At 36.6% G+C, this 24182-nt stretch overlaps 1 protein-coding gene and 1 pseudogene across 1 annotated transcript in view; one reads left to right on the top strand and one right to left on the bottom strand.

The window, feature by feature from the left end:
• Nucleotides 1-24182, top strand: part of LOC123465559 (liprin-alpha-1-like) — a gene marked incomplete in the record, with an annotated part of 992590 nt that overhangs the window by 472704 nt on the left and 495704 nt on the right.
• On the bottom strand, nt 5001-23891 carry LOC102410494 (annotated as a pseudogene).

The following is a 24182-nucleotide window of genomic DNA, read 5'->3' as shown; positions in this document are numbered from 1 at the left end:
AAGACTCTTGAGAGTCCCCTGGACTGCAAGGAGATCCAATCAGTCCATTCTAAAGGAGATCAGCCCTGGGATTTTTTTGGAAGGAATGATGCTGAAGCTGAAACTCCAGTAGTTTGGCCACCTCATGCAAAGAGTTGACTCATTGAAAAAGACTCTGATGCTGGGAGGGATTGGGAGCAGGAGGAGAAGGGGACGACAGAGGATGAGATGGCTGGATGACATCACTGACTCGATGGGCATGAGTCTGAGTGAACTCTGGGAGTTGGTGATGGGCAGGGAGGCCTGGCGTGCTGCGATTCATGAGGTAGCAAAGAGTCAAACACGACTGAGTGACTGAACTGCACTGAACTGAACTGATAAGTAAGATAAAAGGTATAAAAGATTACAATGCACATTTTTAACAAATTGCTACTATTTGTATATGTGACATTTGATGGTTTTGACCTGGATAGTTCCTATTTAACTGATAATAAGATTTAGCCACTGCTTTAAAAAATCTATTTTATACATTGTGGAGACAGAAAAAGGGAGATGGTAAAGTAAATTTCTTGTCCATCCCCATGTCATTCCATGCAGTAGCTGTTTCTCAAGTGTACCCCGTCTGCTAAAAATCATTCCTCTCTGTTTCTGACTCCCACTAGATTCACTGTCAGTCACTCTCTGTAATTCCATGGTTCTCATGTTGTTTGAAAAGATGTCAATTTTCGTCTTGCAAATCTGGAAATCAGGCTCAGCATTTGAAAAATCGTACTCTCTTTTTCTGTATCAAAACAGAAATGCAGACATGCCTCTATATTCCCTCAGCAAAGCTTAAGATCCTTTTATATTTTAGGGATTTGAGGAAATTACAATGGGTTGACAAGAAGTGGTAGTTTAAAACCAAGTTATAAACGTGGTTGCTGTCAGATGTCAGGAATATAGTTCTATGTTGGGGTGGTTGTAAAGTGATGCAATCTAAGACCCACTTAAACCATCAGCTGGAATGTATTTATTTATTTTTTTAAAATTCAGATTCAAATATTTGGTGTCTACCATGTGGGTGATATTGTGAGCTATTCTTATAGGGCAAAATTAAAAACATTCCTGAATATGCTGAATAGTCTGCTATTTCGGGAAATACTGGCAAAAAATTGATTGTATAAGTTATTCAGAAACATTTTAGCTTATTTTATCCAAGTTATCTTAGTAAACATTTCATTGTTAAATTAGATTTCAGATTTATGTGAAGACATCAATATTGTCATGTTAAATTATTTATATTAAATTTTATTTTAATATATGCCTCAACTAACCTCAACACCATTATTAAAGCAGAAACAAGGTATTCTAGGTGGATGAAAATTGTACAAATTCTGAACAGAAGCAATGAATTACAATCCTGATTTTCAAGTTCTTAAATCAACTTCTTTTGGGATCAGGGAGCACAGTTGCAGAGAAATTAATCTTGGAAATCATGAGTGTCAATTGCCAAAGATAAAACTCAAGAAAGGAAAACATCTTTGTTGTTGCTATTTTTTTTAATAATCCCGAAAGTATAATTTAAATAGTTAAAAACACACCAGCGAGCTTATATAGTAAACTACAGGGTAAGGGCTGAACCTGAGATTGGCAATGTGAGAAGGGTTTAAAAGTTAGTGAATCTTTCAAAAGGAACCTGGTGCCCCTTCTGGGTAGCACACTGGATTCACGGGAGGTTGTTGCAAAACCACACGTTTACCAAGGAAACTTCAGATACATTTGAAGAGCTCCTAGAGCAGAAAAGATAATAGCCTGGGAGACTAAAAAAGACTAAAGTAAAACCAAAGTTCTAACACTGAAACAATACTGTAAAGAAATGTATTAGTTTCATCAGTCTGCATTAACAAAGTACCACACACTCATTAACTTAGAACAGTAAAAATTTATTTTCTCACATTTCTGGAGCCTACAAGTCTGAAGTCAAGGTATTGGTGGAACCAGGCTCTCTATGAAGCTCTAGGGGAGGCTCCTTCCTTGCTTTTTCCAGCTGCTTGTGGTCCTAGACATTCCTTGTCTGGTAAGCATCTTTCCAGTCTCTGCTGTATTCTCATGATCATCTTCCCTCTACATCTGTGTCCAAATTTCTTCATTCTTTTAAGGACATCACTCACACTGGATTAACAGTCCACCTTACTTCAGTATGACTTCATATTAACGATTGCATCTTCAACTACCCTATATCCAAATAATAACCCTATAACCCAATGACCCTATAACCAAACTCTGAAGTTCTTCAGGTTAGGAACTTAACACATCTCTTGGGGAAAATTTTCACTCATAATAATTGCTTGTAAGAGTGTGAATGCTCAGTTGTGTTCGACTCTGGGTGACCCTATGGACTGTAACCCACCAGGCTCCTCTGTCCATGGAGTTTCCAGGCAAGAATACTGGAGTAGGTTGCCATTTCCTTCTCCAGGGGATGTTCCCCCAGGGATTGAAACCATGTCTCTTGCCTTGCAGATAATTCTTTTCTGCTGAGCCATTGGGGAAGCCCCACTAATAAGTAAGGACAGTTAAAGATGTGCTGGCTCAAATATCTGGTGAAAACACACCTTATCTACATCTGCAAGCACAGTGCTGAAAAAAAAAATAGCTGAGATTTCCTAAGCTTAAGAAAGAGACTTGTAAATACCTAAAAAGGCTAGTGAAATGGCCTAGATGATGGTTCAAAAGGGATCCAAAACCAGTTAATGTGACAACTGGAGTCTTAAATGTCATAACAAGCCCAAAGACTCATCAAGTAGTTAGGACAAAGGGATATATAACCTAATATCTAATATAGATCAGAAGCTTGAGTTTTTCTCCTTCTGGTTAAGACAGAAGACAATATGCCCTTCTCTCAACATCAGAATAATTTCTGAAGAGACTTGATTATTCTCAGGTAAAAATCGTCCTAGTGAGTGGTAAGATGCAGAGGTGAAGTGCCAAGGATATGTTTATGAAAAGCATTGTAAGAGCAAACACAGCACTAGATCTAAGTGAACTCCCAAGATGCAGTGACTTAATAAAGTAATTTATTCCTTTCTCAGGCAGCAGTATGAGTTAAGGGGTTTGGGAAAGGCAATTAGACCCTCAATATGTGGTTTCCATCTTTGTCTAAAAAGTGACCATTTAAGTGGCAACATTTTCAAGTGGGAAGGAAGAGAAAAAAGTCTGTATCTAATGGCTTTAACATAGAGAAGGTGATCTTGAGGTTTTAGGCATTAGTTTCTACTGATGGCTCATTGCCAAGACTTGACAACATTATGGAGCCCACTGACAAGAGACAATGGGAACGGTGGTTAACAGCTGGATGACAAATATTTTACTTATAAAATAAAATATAAAAAAGTGGACTCTGAGGAATATGTCTGCCATACGGATCACAGAAAATGTGATCCTAAAGGGTTAAGTTATAATGATCTCTGTCAGTACGATTGTTTCTTGAAGAGCCTATAATTTCATACTTGACACCAACTTGTTAGAAGCAAACTTGGGTAATTTGAAAACATAAAAACAAAACAAAACAAAAAAAACTTTGTTAATGTAGTTTCCAATACTAATCAAATGGTACTCTTTCTACCTTCTCAGAACCTAACGTTATGAAAAACAACTCTCTTCTCACCATCTGCTTTTTCTCAGAACCAATCTGAGGGAATGTGGCTTATGGGCAATTAGTAAATTAGCCTGAGTAACAATACTTTCTGTGCTTAAATGAATCCATCTTTCCAGTGATATTATCACAAGTAAATGTTACTTCTCAGAGTCTTTCTACACAATTGTACACCCCTTTTAATTGAATTAGCCCTTAAACAAGAATAAACTCATTCATGAGAAATTACTTATGTTTCTGTGTTGCTTTTATGCTGGTCTTATTAGCAAGAGTCAAGGACAAAAAATGTATTCCACTTATATTAAGAATGAAGGTAGATTAAGTGGACACCAATCAACATAAATTGAAGAGTAAGCTTGTAATCAGACCCCAATGGATACTAGTTTCAGCTGTGCTGATCACCTTTTAATACATGTCTAGTGCAATGGCATTCGGTTTTACAGAGACTCTTATCTGGTTGATCCACTATAGTTTTTAAATCTTAATACAATTATGTAAAGTTTAAAAATAAAATAAAATTAAAAATAAATAAATAAACATTTGAGGGCAAATGCCCTGAAAAAAAAATAAATAAAATAAATAAATAAATAAATAAAAGCTTGATTTAAGTAGCTAAACACAGACCTAAGAATGTAATGTTAGTGACAAGAATTTGGAATCAAACAATAGCTTCATCATAGCAATCAAATGTTTAACAGGACATTCTTCTGATCAGAAGTTAGATTTTAAATGACAAAAATCCATATTGTTTCATCTTTTTAAACTATGAGAAGGACATGATAGGCTTTAGTAAAAAAGTTTCACCTATTTAAATTAATAAAGAGAAAAACAACTAGCTAAAATCCAAACCAAACAGAATTACGGTGAGTCAACAGATTGCTTGAAACACAAATAATGTTAATTATACAGCAATACATACTGAGAATTAACCTTATGATTGATTCATGACACTAGTTGAAGATTCTGAATACATATTTGTTTTCAAAAACCCATGCATGTATGAATGTTATTGGAAGCTTTTTTGGTAAGTGAGGATCCACCAACTGTTATATTCATAGAAAAGTGATGAAGTCCTAATTTTTTCTCATGAAATTATATATTACTTATAACAAGTGAAGAGCAGTTGTATATACAAAATATCCTAAGAAATCATATTCAATTCTTACAAAGATACCTCCAAATTAGCATGTGCTTATCCAAATGCATTTATGAGTTATCCGATGACTACACTTAGCATTATTTTACATACACTGGGACTAACAATAATAGGTCAGGGTTAGTATTTTTGCATATGTAGGTAAAGGAGGCTTAGTCGTGAGAGTCCATTCATAGGGAAAACCATCACTGCGTTAGACTGGACCTCTTCCTATAGTTCAGTGTTGCCTGTACACAGTCTATTTTAAAGAGGGAATTTATATGCCTGGACATTTATAACAGGAAGTGGCATACATGGAATTATGTACTGCAGGTTCACTGCCTCAGGTTTGCCTTGACGTTTGCTTTGTTGATCGCCTCTTTCACATCTTTGATCCTCAAACTGTAAGATCATGGGATTCAACATGGGAATCACTGTGGTGTAAAACACAGCCACCATCTTCCCCTGTTCCACAGACTCTTCAGTGGGCCTCCTGAGATACATGAAGATGAAAGTCCCATAAAACATGGTAACAGCTGTCAGGTGGGACCCGCACGTGGAGAATGCCTTCCTCCTGCCATCGGCAGAGCGCATGTGCAGCACAGCCACTACAATGAGTGTATAGGAAATAAGAACCACTGAGAGGGAATATGTGAAATTAATCCCAGCAATAATAATCATGGTGTATTCTTTAATGTGGACCCCTCTACAGGCAGTCTTGATAAGAGGAGGGTCTGCACAATAGAAGTGATTGATTTCAAAGTTTGCACAGAAGTACAGGCCATATGTTCACAGGGTACAGATGAGGTTAACAGAGAACCCATAGATGTTCTCTGTTAGCCTAAGAGATGAGACGAGCACAGACAGTCCTGGACATTTTACTGCCATAAAGCAGAGGGTTGCAGATGGCCATGTAGTGATCAAAGGCCATCACAGCCAAGATACTTCCATGTGGACAAGGGCTATGAAGAAGTAACACTGTACCAAACACCCCACAGAGGGAGTGGTTTTTGTGTCTGATAGTAAGTTTTCCAGCATCTTTGGAGTGACATTGGAAGAGAACTACACATCCACAAAAGACAAATGACTCATGAAAAAGTACATGGGACTCTGAAGCTGGAGGCCGATGTTGATCAAAATAATCATACCAATGTTCCCAACAGAGTGATCATGTAAACTACTAGAAACACAACAAAAAAAGAGAACTTTAAGCTCCTGATGACTGGTCAACCCTAGAAGAACAAATTCTGTCACATCTGTGAAATTTGGCAGTGCCTTCACTTAGACCCAATCTGAATCGCCTATGGACAAATTAAAAGAAATGAATGGATTTATTTTATTCTTGAAAATTTTGAGTCATGTTTATCAGTATTCTAGCTCAAATAATATAAAAATCAATGTAGACTTTGCACAAAGTCTAATATGAGTATATAGTCACATTTATTTCTTTTAATAGGCCTTAGAGGTAATTATTACAATATTTATTAGTTTCTTAACTCTAAAACAGACAATTACATTCATATACTACTAGTATTAGACACATTTTTTTCCAAATTATTACAATGATACTAACATCATAGTGTGCTAATAGAAGTAAAGCTAGATTGAGAGTCATCAGAGAATGACCAAATCCATTTCAACATATTGTATTACAGAAAATGACTTGAGAATATAAATGTAAATATTCATTAAGGTCAGACAACCACTTTGTGCTGAACAGGGAATTGATAAGAGTGAATCATTGAAATTCCATTGAATACTATTTTTGTATATGATGGTTGCCTCTCATGGTCAATATTAATACAAATGCACATGTAATTTTAACTTACTCATTTCCCTATGACTTGGAAGATATCCTTTTTGAAAAATGTATTTGTTTATTTATTTTTGGCTGCGCTTGGGCGCCTCTTGGTTAGGGTGTGTGGGCTTCTCACTGCAGTGGCTTATCTTGTTGTGGAGCACTGACTCTAAGTGAGCAGGCTTAAATAGTTGTGGCTCACAGGTTCTAGAGTGCAGGCTCAATAGTTGTGACACTTGGACTTAGTTACTCCATGGCATGTGGAATCCTCCTACAACCAGGGGTCGAACTTATGTCCCCTACATTGGTAGGTGTATTCTTATCCACTGAGCCACCAAGGAAGTCCAGAAGATATCTTCTTATCTATTCAATTTTGTGGGATGATTATTTTAAACCTTGGTCTTACAATCTAGTCATTGACATACTTTTCTACACTATGCCAGCATATGATACAAAAAGCTTACAACTTATGAAAATCCTAGTCATGTTTTATTTTATTTAGCTATATATTTCACTTGCTTGATTACTGCTGCTTGCAGGATGAGGTAAGAAGTATTTAACAATGCAGACTGTATCAGTTTAACAGTTATCTCAGAAAAGTAAACCTCAAGTGGTTCAATCACCATACCAAAATTATATCAATAGATAAATTCTATATACATATAAAATAAAATTCAGGTGCCATGCTTTTAAAACTATTGTCTTATTTCAGATTCTACTGCTTTTCAGCAACAATCCATTATATGTCTAATTATTTATTTTCAAATTCAATGCCATTACAATTTAAATGTTCACAAGAAATGTTTTCTTTGTTTAATACACTTCCTCAGATAAGTCTTCTGAGAAGTAAACTGCTCTGAGTACTTAGGGATGCATCTGTAGGATTAACATCATCTCGGGAATTTAAGATCCCCATAATAATATTGCTTGAAGAGAATATTGTGACATAAGATGGGCTGTAGTTATAATTGCTTATAATAATTCATTTACAAACATCAAAACCAATGTTATGTCAAATATATTTGCTATATTTATTATTTATTACATCTAGAAGTAGTCTAAGTTTTGTAATATGAAATTGAACAAGCTACATGAGATTCTGGTTTGTATCATAATTTATTCTTTTTGAAAAGGAATGAATGAAAAATATAGAAATGAGACAATATAGGGAATGGAACTACTGTGAGAAAAAAAACAGAGCATGCTGATAAACACAGAAATAAGAGGCAGGATGCACACAGAGTGGTCAAAGATCTCTTCGAAGATGTGACTTTTCAGTTACAGGCAAGTAGCCAGTTATGTAAACATATTGAGGAAAAAGAAAATGAAAATACAAATAGTTAGAAGAGGAACTATTTTAAAAAGTGTATAAACTCTATGATTGTTTCCTAGCTCCCTCCAACTAGTAGCAACTCACAATTCAGAAGTTAATTAATCTCTGTAAACTATTTTCCTACCCTGAACTTATTCATATGGGAGTTAAATAAACCATAGAGAAAATGATTTGGGCACATAACATAGTCACTGATATTTCAGTTTGGTCTGGGTTCACCGGTACCCAATATTTTCATGATCATAGATCTTCTGGCTTCTAAGTGTGGATAAACTAAACCAGATCAGAGTTGCTGATTTTGACTGGGAGATAGAACTAAGACCAAGAATTTTCATATATAAAAACTCTTATCTCTGCTTGGTGAACCCATAATTACCTAATTAACAGTTTGATTTGGATTATTGGTACAACTAATTATAAGAGGATGAGATGATTAGATAGCATCACCAACTCAGACATGAGTCTGAGCAAACTCTGGGAGATAGTGAAGGACAGAGGAGCCTGGCATGCTGTAGTCCATGGAGTCTCAAATAACAAAATATGACTTAGTGACTGAACAACAAAAGCAACTAAATATAAAATATATAAAAAATTATCAAGGCACCTAAAAAACATAAAATAATACTACTTTTCCAATTTCCTTTCCTGTGTGATATGTGGGTTTTCTTCCACTTTTCATAATCATTAGCTCTGTGATAGTAGAGTTTGTCTCATTCATTTTAGAACACTTCAAACTGACTACATTAGTTGTTATATATTGTAGACATTCAAGGATAGTCACACATGATTTTTAAGCATCCTGATCTCCAGATCAGCTTCATAGAATGCATTACTGTGTCCATAACTAATAAAATCTCTATTAAAACAATTGTTATGTTCTAGTGCCAACAGTCTCAGTTTTAAGGTAAGATAATAGCTAACTTTTATTGAATACTTACACAATCTTTTATAAGCAAAGGTCCCATAACAGAGGATCTAATTAGCATATCTTTCTAAACAATGAGAAAACTGAAACACTGACAGACTAAGAAGCTTTCCTTGGATCAGACAATTACAAATTGGCCAGACTGAAATGCAAACCAATTAATTGGACTCTAGGAGTACACTCTTAATAACTTATATCACTGCCACCTCTATGATAACTTTTTCTAATATTCTATTTCTCTAAATTTAAAATGCAGTTTGATTTGGTAATTCATGCTTGATGAACCAGAAGAGCTTGGCATGGCTATAGAGCCTGAAAACCAGAATTTTTGGACCACCATTATCTATGCCTCTCAAGGTTAGGTGATTCCATAGTTCTAGGGCCAGATGACTGAAGTAACTTCTCATAGAGAGCCACTTTGTTAAATAACTGCACATCATCTTTTAAAGCAATTAAGCATATATAATGTATAATTTACAAATTTAAAAAAATCACTTTCATTAACTTTTCAGGAATTTTACACACACACACACACAATACAGCAAAGGTTTATTTATTTGTTCAATATAGTGAATGACAGGGAAGTGTGACATACTACAGTCCAAAAGATGGCAAAGAGTAGGACAAAACTTAGTGACTGAATAATAATCATTCCCAATGACACAATACTTTCAATTCCATTCAGGTACATTTATTTTTTTATATATTGAAAAACATATTATTTAATATATTGCTTTCCTTTTATTATACTGATAATATTTAAAATGTGTTTACTAACTTGAAAAATTGTCTATGAATTTCAAGATAATAACATAAATGTTACAAAAAAGATGATACTGGGTGTGAAGAGGATTGAGAAACACTGCTCTTGATGATCTTATACAGACTACAGTTTGGTAATACTCCTTTCTAATTCCAAGTTTTAGTTATTTAATAATAATTTTATTAAGTCTGGCGTATATTATACTTTCAACTTTATAGTGGAAGACAGTGGGGAAAGTAGATTCCCTTATCAGGCTTTGTTGGATTGCAATTAAGGTACCATGAGCTTGTCTGTCTTGGAGAGTCCTTTGCAGTTTGCAGAGGTTTTCTAGCACCGTGACTAGTAAGTCTTTTCACACTATCAGGAATGACATAGAGGGCAGAAGAGGATTAAGTGCTTTGTCTAATACAAGGCATTTACTAGTCCACTAATGTGATCGTGCCATTGCACTACGCTCTTTGCACATGTTCTCACCCCTACTAAGTCACTTATTATCTACATTCTACAGTCTAGAAAATTGAAGCTAAGGGAGGCTAAGTATCCAATTTTATACATCTAGTAAATGGATCTGGGCTTCTCTAGTGGCTCAGACAGTAAAGACTCTGTCTGCAATGCAGGAAACCCGGGTTTGATCCCTGGGTTGGGAAGATCCCCTGGAGAAGGAAATGGCAATCCACTCCAGTATTCTTGCCTGGAAAATCTCATGGACAGAGGAGCCTGGCAGGCCCCAGTTCATGGGGTCACAAAGAGTCAGGCCCCAGTGAATATTCTGCCCTAGAAACACAAATAAAGAACACAGCTCTTAGAAAGGTGTTAACCAGGTATACTTGCCTCTGCACATTTCTAACAGAGCAAGCACATATTGATTCTAGGAATCCCCCATCCTGCTGGGCCCCTCTTTCAGCTTCAACTGCAGTTCTCATAACATGTTCAGAAGTCAAGGCTGCTGCAGCAGACAGGACAACAAGACTGTGTAACTCAGGATTCAGGTGATGTGGTCCTCCTACCTCCCTGGCACTGTGTTCTAAATGTCTTAATCTTCACTGATTTACTTCTGTTTAAAAGTGGTTCAATAAATTATGGGATTTGAGTATCTTAATTTGAGTTATAAAGATTTCCTGTCCATGACATCTAGGATAGAGTGCCTGAATGGTAATTTAGTGTATGAATAAAGTGCCAAAATGGCAATTTGGAGGTTACCATTGCATCAGGAAAACTTAAACTCTTCCAGAATATTTCAGCAGATACATTTTAAAACACAATGTGAAAATCACTGGTCTTTGCAGAGAAGACATAAAAGGCAAAAGCTGAAGAGCAAAAATTTTTGTAAGTCCCTATGGTAGCAAGATATTTGTATGAATTTTTAGATCAACTATTAATATAAATAGTAATATTTCCCATGTATATAATTCCAGACAATAAAACACTGTGATAACAAATAGGTCCACAAGTAAGGTCTATTCTTCAAAAAAAGGCTAAAAAGTAAAGATGTGACTACATTAATCTCTATTGCAAAGAGTATAAAATTTGCAGACCTACCTTCAGCAGCAACAAAAATAAATGATAATTCCTCACTATTTATAATATAATCTTGAACACTGCACACATTGAGAGCATCTCCCCAAGGAACTATCCAGATAATGATGAAATACATTATAATTAAAATGATAGAAACATCTCAGGAGTAAGGGAAGTTAAGGAGGGTTAATCAGAAGAATGTCTTCTGATAACATTATGTGATCAGTATCCTTAATATCATGGGTATAATCTCTCCCATCTTCACATGGTATAATATCTGCCTCAAGAAAACACCTCGTGCCTCAGGAAAACATTCTTGGTTTACATTATACAATGTTGCTCAGTCATTTTCTTTCCTATTGTGCTTTAGTTCTAATAAGCATTGTCTTTCAGGCCAAACACAGCAATGCACACCCTATGCATCTCACGGCTGTTGAAGACATCCCAGGTGCCTCAAAAGTACAGATCACATGGAAACATCTAGGGAGAATGAGTACAAGTAGAGGTCATTAGTGGAGAACTTGATTGTAGTAGAACAATTTATCAGTGAACTTGGGCTCTTTTGGGAGTCAGTAGAGCATCAACTTGGAGAAGGTAATGGCACCCCACTCCAGTACTCTTGCCTGGAAAATCCCGTGGATGGAGGAGCCTGGTGGGCTGCAGTCCATGCTGTCACGAAGAGTCAGACACGGCTGAGTGACTTCACTTTCACTTTTCACTTTCATGCATTGGAGAAGGAAATGGCAACCCTCTCCAGTGTTCTTGCCTGGAGAATCCCAGGGATGGGGGAGCCTAGTGGGCTGCCTTCTATGGGGTCACACAGAGCCAGACACAACTGAAGCGACTTAGCAGCAGCAGCAGCAGAGCATCAACTTCAATGTCAGTTAGATCAGAAATAAAATCTTAACTCTGCACCATAATTAACTACCTATCTTTGGAAAAGTAAGGATTCTCAGTTTTAAAGTTCATCTCTAGAAAAAGGAAATTGCTGTCTTCAGCAATTAAAAAGGAAAGTGATGTGTGGGGATCGCAGTAACATTGGGAAATTTTTAGCACAACACCTGTCTCTGATGAAGCAGTCAAAAAATTGAAATACCTGTTAATTTTCACCTATGAACAGTTCACAAGATCTCACCACCTATTTGTGATTGTGATCAGTATTATCTCTGTGTTGAAGGGTAAAAAAAAAAAACAAACAAACAAACAAAAAAAAACTATTTAAAATAATACTGAGGTTCAGTTTTTCCAAAAAATATAGATAGCAGGGGCTTCCCTGGTGGCTCAGATTGAAAAGAGTCTGCCTGAAATGCAAGAGACCCAGGTTTGATCCCTGAGTCCTGAAGATCCTCTGGAAAAAGGTATGGCTATCCACTCCAGTATTCTTGGTGCTTCTGATGGCTCAGACATTAAAGATAGCTAGTAGATTAAAGAATCTGAATGGAAACCAAGATTCTTCATAAACTCCCATTTGTACTACCTCAATTTTGCTGGAAAATCGTGGACATAAAAATACTCAGGCGAAGTTTTCCTCTGCATTCTTCACTGCCCAAAGATCCCAGACTCCTTAGTTCCTTGTCATCTTTTATGGAGAAACTGCATAAGGCCAACTCATTGGCACCAGATTATTGTAACTTAACTTGCACTCCCTCGAGAAAAAGGGAATTTAAAACAAGAAAGAATTGTGTGTGTGAGTGTGTCTGTGTGTGTGTGTGTGTGTGTGTGTTAAAGAGAAAGAGAGCAACGAAGAGAGTCAAGGTTAAATATATTTTATAATAGAGATACTTAACTATAAAAAATTTGATAGATATATAAATAAATGTATGAATGAGATCCATTTTTTAAAGTGCTTTACAAAACTATCCTGAATTTTCTGGAAATGGAAATTTAAAACTGTTTTACATTATCCAAAAGAATCCAGATTTGGGGAGATTTTGAACCATAAGTGTGATCTTGGAGATCATATACTTCATCTTAAAAATTAACTGGATGAATGACACAAAATGAGTGGTTCAAGGTCACCCACAAATTTGAATATTGGAAACTGAAACCAGGAACACGACTTAACCAAGGACCTTGACATCATCATTCTTCATGCAACACTGAAAAAAATCTCAAAAGAGTAGAGAAAGTGGTTCACTTAAAAAAAAAAAAAAAAGAGGTTACAAAGATTATCCAAATCCACTTGCCAAATTCAATTGCTAAATTCAGACTTAAACTGAAGAAAATAGGGACAACCACTAGACCATTCAGCTATGACCTAAGTAAAATCCCTTACAGTAATACAGGGGAAGTGACAAATAGATTCAAGGGATTAGGTCTGATAGACAGAGTGCCTAAAGAAGTATGCACAGAGGTTCATGACATTGTACAGAAGGCAGGGATCAAGATGATACCCAAGAAAAAGAAGTGCAAAAACACAAAATGGTTGTTTGATAAGGCCTTACAAATAGTTGAGAAGAGAAGTGAAAGTCAAAGGAGAAAAGGAAATATATACTCATTTGAATCCAGAGGTCCAAAGAATAGCAAGGAGAGATAAGAAAGCCTTCCTCAGCTATCCGTGCAAAGAAATAGAGGAAAACAACAGAATGGAAAAAACTAGAGATCATTTCAAGAAAATTAGAGAAACCAATAAAATATTTCATGCAAAGAGGAGCACAATAAAGCACAGAAGTGGTATGTATCTAACAGAAGCAGAAGATATTGAGAAGAGGTGGTAAGAATACACAGAAGAACTGTACAAAAAAGATCTTCATGACCCAGATAATCACGATGGTGTAATCACTCACCTAGAGCAGACATCCTGGAAGGTGAAGTCAAGTAGGCCTTAGGAAGCATCACTATGAACAAAGCTAGTGGAGATGATGGAATTCCAGTTGAGCTATTTCAAATCCTGAAAGATGATGCTGTGAAAGTGCTGCACTCAATATGCCAGCAAATTTGGAAAACTCAGCAGTGGCCTCAGGACTGGAAAATGTCAATTTTCATTCCAATCCCAAACAACAGCAATGCTTAAGAATGTGCAAACTACTGCACAATTGCATTCATCTCACATGCGAGTTAAATAATTCTCAAAATTCTCCAAGCCAGGCTAAGGCAATATATGTAACTTGAACTTCCAGATGTTCAAGTTGGTTTTAGAAAAGGCAGATGAACCAGAGATCAAATTGCCAACATCTGTTGGATCATTGAAAAAGCAAGGGAGTTCCAGAAGAAAAAAAAAAAACAGAAAACATAACAAAAAACATCTATTTCTGCTTTAATGGCTATGTCAAAGTCTTTGACTGTGTGGGTTGCAATAAATTGTGGAAAATTCTGAAAGAGATGGGAATCCCAGGCCACTTGACCTGCCTCTTGAGAAATCTATATGTAGGTCAAGAAGCAACAGTTAGAGCAAGACATGGAACAACAGTCTGGTTCCATATCAGGAAAGGAGTCTGTCAAAGCTGTATCTTGTCACCCTGCTTATTTAACTTCTATGCAGAGTACATCATGAGAAACGCTGGGCTGGAAGAAGCACAAGCTAGAATCAAGATTTCTGGGAGAAATATCAACATCCTCAAATATACAGATGATACCACCCTCATTTCAGAAAGTGAAGAAGAACTAAAGAGCCTCTTGATGAAAGTGAAAGAGGAGAGTGAGAAGGTTTGCTTAAAGCTCAACATTTAGAAAACTAAGATCATGTCATTTGGTCCCATTACTTCATAGCAAAATGATGGGGAAACAATGGAAACAGTGATAGACTTATTTTGGGGGCTCCAGAATCACTGCAGATGGTGACTGTAGCCATGAAATTAAACAACACTTACCCTTTGGAAGGAATGTTGCTTCCAACCTAGATAGCATATTAAAAAGCAGAGACATTACTTTTCCAGCAAAGGTCCATCTAGTCAAGGCTAAAATTTTTCCAGTAGTTATGTATGGATGTGAGAGTTGGACTATAAACAAAGCTGAGCACCACAGAACTGTTGCTTTTTAACTGTGGTGTTGAAGAAGACTCTTGAGAGTCCCTTGGCCAGCAAGGAGATCCAGCCATTCCATCCTAAAGGAAATCAATCCTGAATATTCATTAGAAGGGCTACTGTTGAAGCTGAAACTCCAACACTTTGGCCATCTGATGCAAAGAACTGAATCATTTGAAAAGACCCTGATGCTGGGAAAGATTGAAGGTGGGAGGAGAAGGGGATGACAGAGGATGAGATGGTTGGATGGTATCACTGACTCAATGGACATGAGTTTGAGTAAACTCCAGGAGTTGATGATGAACACGGAGGCCTGACATGCTGCAGTTCATGGGGTGCAAAGTGTCAACATGACTGAATAACTGAACTGAACTGAGTAGAATTTACTGATAAAAACATAGGCTATGGAGTCAACTTGTTGAATTCTCATTCTGGCTTTAACAAAAGTGCATGGCTTTTGATCCATGCACTCTGGACAATGTTTCTTAATATTTCTGGGCTTCATCATTTTTTTTTCTAGTCAAAATGGATTCCTTATATGGTAGATTTATTTTGAGGATTATGCAACAGAAATTATGCACTATGGAGCATATTGTTCTCCATACATGTCTCTGTGTGTTTGTGTGCATGCTCAATTATTTCTGACACTTTGTACATCCATGGACTGGTAATCATCAATAAATGGTAGGTATTAGTCATTAAGTAAAGAATCATAGAGAATGACTTTCAGTTTCCTTATCATCCACCTAACTGACTCAATTAATTTTATAAGTGATTGTACCTAAAATAGTAAATATCCACACTTTTCTGGTCATTTGTATTTCCTTTTTCTATCTTGTCATAAATGAATCATAAGTCTAGTTTTGGTAATGCACGTGATTGCCCAAATAAGAAAGCAGAGTTTTGATAGTTATAAATAAATGTATTATACAGAAGTCTATATACCTACGAAGGAAGAGCCATTTTATTTTATTTTATTTTATTTTTAAGAGCCATTTTAGAAAAAGCATCAATGTCATGGCTCTTCTGCTGAATAATGCAGGCAGGCTTTATATTATTTGTATATTGATACAATTTCCCTGAGATATTATGCATATAGGTGAGTATTAAGTAATTACTTTGTTAGATAGTATTTTGCATTAAATTAGTTCTCTGGAGAAATAACAATTGGGTACAATGCTGATTTGCCATGGGACCCAACTGGTTTCTAGTGTTTTTCTTTTTTTAGATACAGTGTCAATATTTTTCTTCATATATTGGGAAGTCTATATCATAATATTGATGTCTGCCATTGATACTGCTGACATATTCTGTTACCCATAATATTTGTTTAATCCAATTTAACACAATTTCTTCCACACAAGTACCATAACTTTGTGCCACAACCTATTGCCATCTAACTTTGGGTTGTAGGTTGAAAAGTTTCTTTAATATCCATATATCAAAACCTTGACTCCCAGTACTTCTGAATATGACTGAATTTGTAGATATAGTTTTTAAAAAGGAAATTAAATTGTAATCAGTTCAGATAGTGCATCCTAACCCAAGATGACTGGTGTCTTTTTTAAGAAATGAGATAAGAACACAAAAATACACATAAGAAAGACTGTGAGAGACACAGGAGGTGATGGCTGTCTATAAGCCAGACAGAAGCTTCAGAATGAAACTAACCCTACTAACACTTTGATATTGAATTACTATTCTCCAAACTGGAAGGAAATCAGTCTCTTTTGTTTAAGCCACCCAGTCTGTGGTACTTAGTTATAGCAGCCCTTGCAAACTAATATGCTCTACCTTCAGTAGACAAAGAGACTGCTTTCATATTCAAAGGAAGTTTTGCTTCTTTGAAGAGTAGTATAATTTTTAATATATTTCAAACCTTTATAGTACACATTCAAAATGTGCATAAAACATAAGTTTACAGCTTATTGAATTTTTACAAAGTAAAAATGCATTTATGACCAAACCTCTAAACCAAATAGAAGACAAACACTACATCAGACAAATTTCTTATCTCCTTTCTGAGTCAGTATTCCTCAAGTTAGATGAATCTTTATTTTCAGCACTCTACATAGTTTGTGTCTTTTTCTGAATTTTACATAAGTGGAATCAAACAGAACACATTCTTTCATGTATAGTCTTCTGGTGAAAATTCTGTTGATATCTGAACATTAGGTTGATGATTGTTTTAGCTTGTTTGGACTGCTATAGTAATTATAACATAAGCAAATGACTTATAATCTGACATTTATTTATCACTGTTCTGAAAGTTGGAAGTCTAAGATTGGATTGGGTTCTGATGAGAGCATTCTTCCTGGTTCATAGATGGCTGTCTTTTTGCTGTGCCCAGACATCACATGGGGGAACGGGGTGCCCTGGGCTCTTTCATGAGGGCACTAATCCAATTCATGGGCTTCCCTAGTAGCTCAGGTGGAGAAGACAATGGCACCCCACTCCAGTACTCTTGCCTGGAAAATCCCATGGACGGAGGAGCCTGGTGGGCTGCAGTCCATGGGGTCGCTAAGAGTCGGACATGACTGAGTGACTTCACTTTCACTTTCATGCATTGGAGAAGGAAATGGCAACCCTCTCCAGTGTTCTTGCCTGGAGAATCCCAGGGACGGGGGAGCCTGGTGGGCTGTCATCTCTGGGGTCGCACAGAGTCGGACATGACTGAAGCGACTTAGCAGCAGCAGCAGTAGCCCAGAAAGTAAAGAACATTCCTGCAATGCAGGAGTCCTGAGTTTGATCCTTGTGTCGGGAATGTTCCCTGGATGAGGAAATGGCAGCCCACTCCAGTATTCTTGCCTGGAGAACCACATGGACAAAGGAGCCTGCCAGGTTACAGTCCATGGGGTCACAGAGTCAGACACGACTAAGCATGCACAGGCACTAATTCAGTTCATGAGGGCGAAGCAAAGCCTTCATGGCCTAATGACTTCCCTAAAGCCCCCACATTCTAAATAGCAATGGTTCTTTTATTACTGAAAGTGTAGAGATCAAACTCACAACATTCATTGAATCATGGAGAAAGCAAAGGTGTTCCAAAAAAACATCTACTTCTGCTTCACTGATTATGCTAAAACTTTTGACTGTGTGGATCACAACAAACTGTAGAGAAACATAAAGAGATGGGAGTACCAGATCACTTTACATATCTTCTGAAAAACCTGTATGTAAGGCAAGAAGCAACAGTTAAAACCAGACATACAATAACAGACTGGTTTAAAATTGGGAAAGGAGTGTGTCAAGGCTGTATATTGTCAGCCTGTTTATTTAACTTTTAGGCAGAATACATCATAATAAATGCTGAACGGATGAATTACAAGCTGGAATCAAGATTGCTAGGAGAACTATCAAAAACCTCAGATACGCAGATGATACCTCTCTAATGGCAGAAAGTGAAGAGGAACTAAAGAGCATCTTGATTAGTGTGAAAGAAGAGAATGAAAAAGCTAGCTTAAAACTCCGTATTCAAAACACTAAGATAATGACATCAGTCTCATTGTTCATGCATTCTCAGTCACTTCAGTCATGTCCTACTCTTTGTGACCCCATGGATTGTAGCATGCCAGGCTTCTCTGTCTATGGAGATTCTCCTTGCAATAATACTGGAGTGGGTTGCCATGTCCACCTCCAAGGGATCTTCCTGACCTGGGGTCGATACAAGGTCAATCAACCAGTATCTTTTATATCTTTTATGTTTCCTGCATTGGCAAGCAGGTACTTTACCACTAGTGCTACATGGGAAGTCCCATCACTTCGTGGCAAATAGAAGGGGAAAAAGTGGAAGGAGTGATATTTTATTTTGGGGGGCTTCAAAATCACTGTAGATGGTGACTGCAGTCATGAAACTCAAAGAGACTTGCTCCTTGGAAGGAAAGCTATGACAAATCTAGATAGCATATTAAAAAAACAGAGGTATTACTTTTCTGACAGAGGTTGGTATAGTTAAAGCTATGTTTTTTGGTTTGGTTGCTTGTTTTGTTTTGCTTTGTTTTTGTAGTAGTCATGTATGGATATAAGAATTGGACCATAAAGAAGGCTGAGCACCAAAGAACTGATACTTTCAAATTGAGAGTCTTTGGACTGCAAGGAGATCAAACCAATCAATCCTAGAGGAAACCAGACCAGAATATTCACTGAAAGGACTGTTGCTAAAGCTGAAGCTCCAATACTTTGGCTACCCATCTCCTACTCAACGGACATGAATTTGTGCAAATTCCAGGAGATAGTGAAGGACAGGCAAATCTGGTGTGCTGCTGTCCATGGGGTCACAAAGAATCAAAAATGACTGAGTGACTGAACAAAAACAGCATAGTATCTATTACGTGACTGTACCTAAATTTATGTATTCTTCCTATTTTTGAGAAATGTCTAGAGTGCTTCTTGATGTGGCTATTACAAAATATATTCTTTCTCCTGTCTCTGTATGAATATATCCATGCACTTCTGTTTGTTAGAATTTTGGATAGAATTGCTGATTTACAGAATAAATATATATTCTGCTTAAACTGATACTGTCAAAGAATTTCATAAACTGGTTATATGAATTACATTCCCATTAGAACTATATAAGTAGTTTTGTTCCATGGTCTCACCAATATTAATATTACAAGATCAGCACTGTTTATAATAGCCAGGACATGTAAGCAACCTAGATGTCCATCAGCAGATGAATGGATAAGAAAGCTGTGGTACATATACACAATGGAGAATTACTCAGCCATTAAAAATAATTCATTTAAATCAGTTCTAATGAGGTGGATGAAACTGGAGCATATTATACAGAATGAAGTAAGCCAGAAAGAAAAACACCAATACAGTATACTAACACATATATATGGAATTTAGAAAGATGGTAACAATAACCCTGTGTACGAGACAGCAAAAGAGACACTGATGTATAGAACAGTCTTATGGACTCTGTTGGAGACGGAGAGGGTGGGAAGATTTGGGAGAATGACATTGAAACATGTATAATATCATGTATGAAACGAGTTGCCAGTCCAGGTTCGATGCGTGATACTGGATGCTTGGGGCTGGTGCACTGGGACGACCTAGAGGGATGGTATAGGGAGGGAGGAGGGAGAAGGGTTCAGGACGGGGAGCACATGTATACCTGTGGCAGATTCATTTTGATGTTTGGCAAAACTAATACAATATTGTAAAGTTTAAAAATAAAATTAAAATAAAATTAAAAAAACATATATTAAACAACAAAAAAATTTTTTTTGTATGCTAGGTTTGTGTGTAGGTACAAATATTTTACAGTTCTAATTTGCTTTTCCCTAATTACCATTGAATTTGAGGATATTTGACATGTTACTTGTCAAAGAATTGATACTTTTGAGCTGTGGTGTTGGAAGACTCTTGAGAGCCCCTTGGACTGAAAGGAAATCCAACCAGTCCATCCTAAAGGAAATCAGTCCTGAAATATTCATTGGAAGGCCTGATGCTGAAGCTGAAACTCCAGTACTTTAGCCACCTGATGCGAAGAACTGACTCATTTGAAAAGACCTTGATGCTGGGAAAGATTGAAGGTGGGAGGAGAAGGGGATGACAGAGGATGAGATGGTTGGATGGCATCACCAACTCAATGGACATGAGTTTGAGTAAACTACGGGAGTTGGTGATGGACAGAGAAGCCTGGCATCCATGGGGTCACAAAGAGTCAGATACAACTGAGCAACTTAACTGGAATGAACTGACATGTTACTTGGTTTCTTGAATATATCTTTGTTGAGAACCTGTTCATTATTTGCCTTTTTTTTTTTCATTCACTTGCATGAATTAATTGGGCAATATTCTGACATTCCACTTAATGCCTGTAATCTGTGGCAGTCATTTAATGGCTCTTTGTTTCAGGTTCCCCCAAGTACAAATCTGAGACAATAACATCACATGTCTCAGTTGTTCCAATGGCCATTGGCATAATATCTGTAAATATCTGGGGAAAATATCTGTAAAATCTGTGCTGATTATTGTTTGGCATATAAGCAACACTATACATGGATTGTCTATTAATATACCTTCTAATGTTTTTGCAAACTATACTCTATATTTGGTCTTTCACAAGTATCACTTGTTATTCTAACACCCACACTAAGCTTAATAAACTATGAAGCCATCCAATGTTTTTTCCTGTTTTAAAAGTGCAGAATAAAAACCCTTTTCACTACCATCTCTTCCTCTCTCTTTATAATCTGTTATTATTTTCAGTAAGTTAGTTCTGTCTTTTGAACTACCCAAATTTATACTGTTGTTCCATATGGTCTGTATTTATCCATATTTAGTCATAAGTTTGTTCTCATTCATGGACTTTGATTTCCTTGTGTCAAATGTTAATTTCTCAGTCATATCTGACTCTTTGTGACCCTATGGACTATAGCTCACCAGGCTCTTCTGTCTATGGAATTTTCCAGGCAAGGATACTGGAGTGGGTTGCCATTTCCTTCTCCAGGGGATCTTTCCAACCCAGGGATTGGACGTGGGTCTCTTGCATTAGAAGCATATTCTTTGCCTTCTGAGCCACCAGAGAAGCCCTTGTTTACCCTGTATTCAGTTCTAATTGAAAATTTTCTTTACAAGTTCTAGTTGTCCACTTTGTTCTTAATAGTCCCATGGCTTAAATGTTAACCTTTATTTATTTCAAACATTAAATGCATTTTAATAACTTTAAAATAGTAAACATTTTTTACTTTTAAAATATTTTAATATTTTATTTAATATTTTTATTTAAATATTAAATATTTAAATCCAATATCTGAAGTTGAGTATCCTTCCTTTTTTTAATTTTATTTTATTTTTAAACTTTACAATATTGTATTAGTTTTGCCAAATATCTAAATGAATCCGCCACAGGTATACCTATGTTCCCCATCCTGAACCCTCCTCCCTCCCCATACCCTCCCTCTGAGTCATCCCAGTGCACCAGCCCCAAGAATCCAGTATTGGAAGTGCATCGAACCTGGACTGGCGACTCATGCCTTATGATCCAGCAATCCCACTTCTGGGCATACACACTGAGGAAACCAGAAGGGAAAGAGACACGTGTACCCCAATGTTCATTGCAGTACTGTTTATAATAGCCAGGACATGGAAGCAACCTTCCTTTTTTTACTTCGTCTATTTTTCTGTAAATTTACATGAACAAGGACTTTATCTATGGAAGTTCTTTCTTGTTTGAGTGGTTGATTCATTTATCTGGCCAATATTTATGTTTTTTCAGTCCAACAAGTCTTATTCTAAACTAGGAACACCTTAAATTCATTTCAAATGAATTTGACAGTTCATGGAAGCACTGTAAATCTAAACGCAAAATGAATAAATGAGTTGACTTTTCTTTTTTTAAAGGTTATTTTTAGTTTGTCCATTAGTCAAAGCCTAAGTAAATTACTCTGATTTTTTGTTGCTGTTGTTATTGTTGACTCTATATCTCTGTAGATGTTATAGACTTAGAACAATCTTAATTTCATGAGAGATGTCTATTCTAGACCCTTGCTTTGTGTGAACCTTATAACCGGCCTCTCATATTCCATCAAATGATTATACTTAAAGTCTAGGTTACCTTAAGGTGAACTGTTGGCCTCAACATATATAAAACACAAGTCTACATGATTGGAAGTGGTGGTGCTGAATTTTACTCTGTCTCATCACTATGAGATTTGAATTGCAGTTATCTTTGCCTCTAAACAGGTAAAATGATTTCAGTCCCATGGGGTTTCCATTGAAAATGAATATTTTTTACACTTAATATTCTGTGAAATAAAGTGAGATAAGGTAAAGGACTGTGTGGTTTGCAAATTGTTATTCAAATGTGAAGTATTATTATATGATATAATATATAATAAATTATGTTATTATATTATTATAACTGTGTTTTATGTAATATGGGTTGATCTAATAGTTTTAGACATGTCTATTATCAAGAGAGCTGAGCACCAAAGAACTGATGCTTTTGAACTGTGGTGTTGGAGAAGATTCTTGAGAGTCCCTTAGACTGCAAGGAGATCCAACCAGTCCATCCTAAAGGAAATGAGTCCTGAAAAATCATTGGAAGGACTGATGCTGAAGCTGAACTCCAATACTTTGGCCACGTGATGCAAAGAACTGATTCATTTGAAAAGACCCTGATGCTGGGAAAGATTGAAGATGGGAGTAGAAGAGGCAACAGAGGATGGGATGGTTGGATGGCATTACTGACTCGATGGACATGAGTTTGAGTAAGCTCTGCGAGTTGGTGATGGACAGGGAAGCCTGGTGTGCTGCAGTCCATGGGGTCCCAAAGAGTCAGACATGACTGAGAGACTGAACTGAACTGACTGTCAAGTCACGTTTTATCTCTTTGTGTGTGTGTGTGTTTTAGTTGCTCAGCCATGTCCGATTTCTTTGTGATCCCATGGACTGTAGTTCACCAGGGTCCTCTGTCCGTGAAATTCTCCAGGCAAAAATATTGGAGTGTATTGCCATTTCCTTATCCAGAGTTCCTGTAGGAGAAATTAGAACTGGACGCCTGAAATCCAAGGAAGCTATGCATATCTATGTATATTTATTTACATAAACTTTTAGGTAACACACAATCAATGAATCTTGCTCCCCCTCCCCCTTCCAAAAAAAAAAAAAAAAGTCCTAAGGAGGGGAAAAAAAAAAAAAGCCAGAGATAAATCACGGGAGAAAAGTGTGATTTGCTGAGGACCATGTCTTTTGTGCTTCAGGCTAAAGAGAGTGTTAAAGGAAGCAGGGTATAGAACTGAGCTGATGGGTAAGTGTAAAGGAGTGAAACATACTGTTGACTGAATGAGACCGTGGAGACTCAGAAAAGGTAACAGCAAGATAAACTGCCATGGCTTGCTGATTATTTTGAATTAAATTTACTTAAGAAACACCTATGGAAAAATAATTAAAAATGTGTTCTAGCCATAAACTTTTCCTCAAAGGTGGAAAATATATCTCGCCTGTGAGGGCAGCCTCCAAATACCAGAAAGATATAAATCATCCTTATCACCAGAGTTTGAGAATTCAACTTAAAAAAAAAAAAAACTGTAAACCGTGACTTTCATTAGATCACAAACCCAAGCACGAGTCCCTTTGTTTTGTAAAATCTTCACAAATAATTGTCTTTGTCTGGAACTGATG

This window comes from Bubalus bubalis, chromosome 1, assembly GCF_019923935.1.
Source record: "Bubalus bubalis isolate 160015118507 breed Murrah chromosome 1, NDDB_SH_1, whole genome shotgun sequence".
NCBI classification, from domain to species: domain Eukaryota; kingdom Metazoa; phylum Chordata; class Mammalia; order Artiodactyla; family Bovidae; genus Bubalus; species Bubalus bubalis.
The sequence above is the reverse complement of the archived record's forward strand: the minus strand, read 5'-3'. Positions and strand labels throughout refer to the sequence as shown.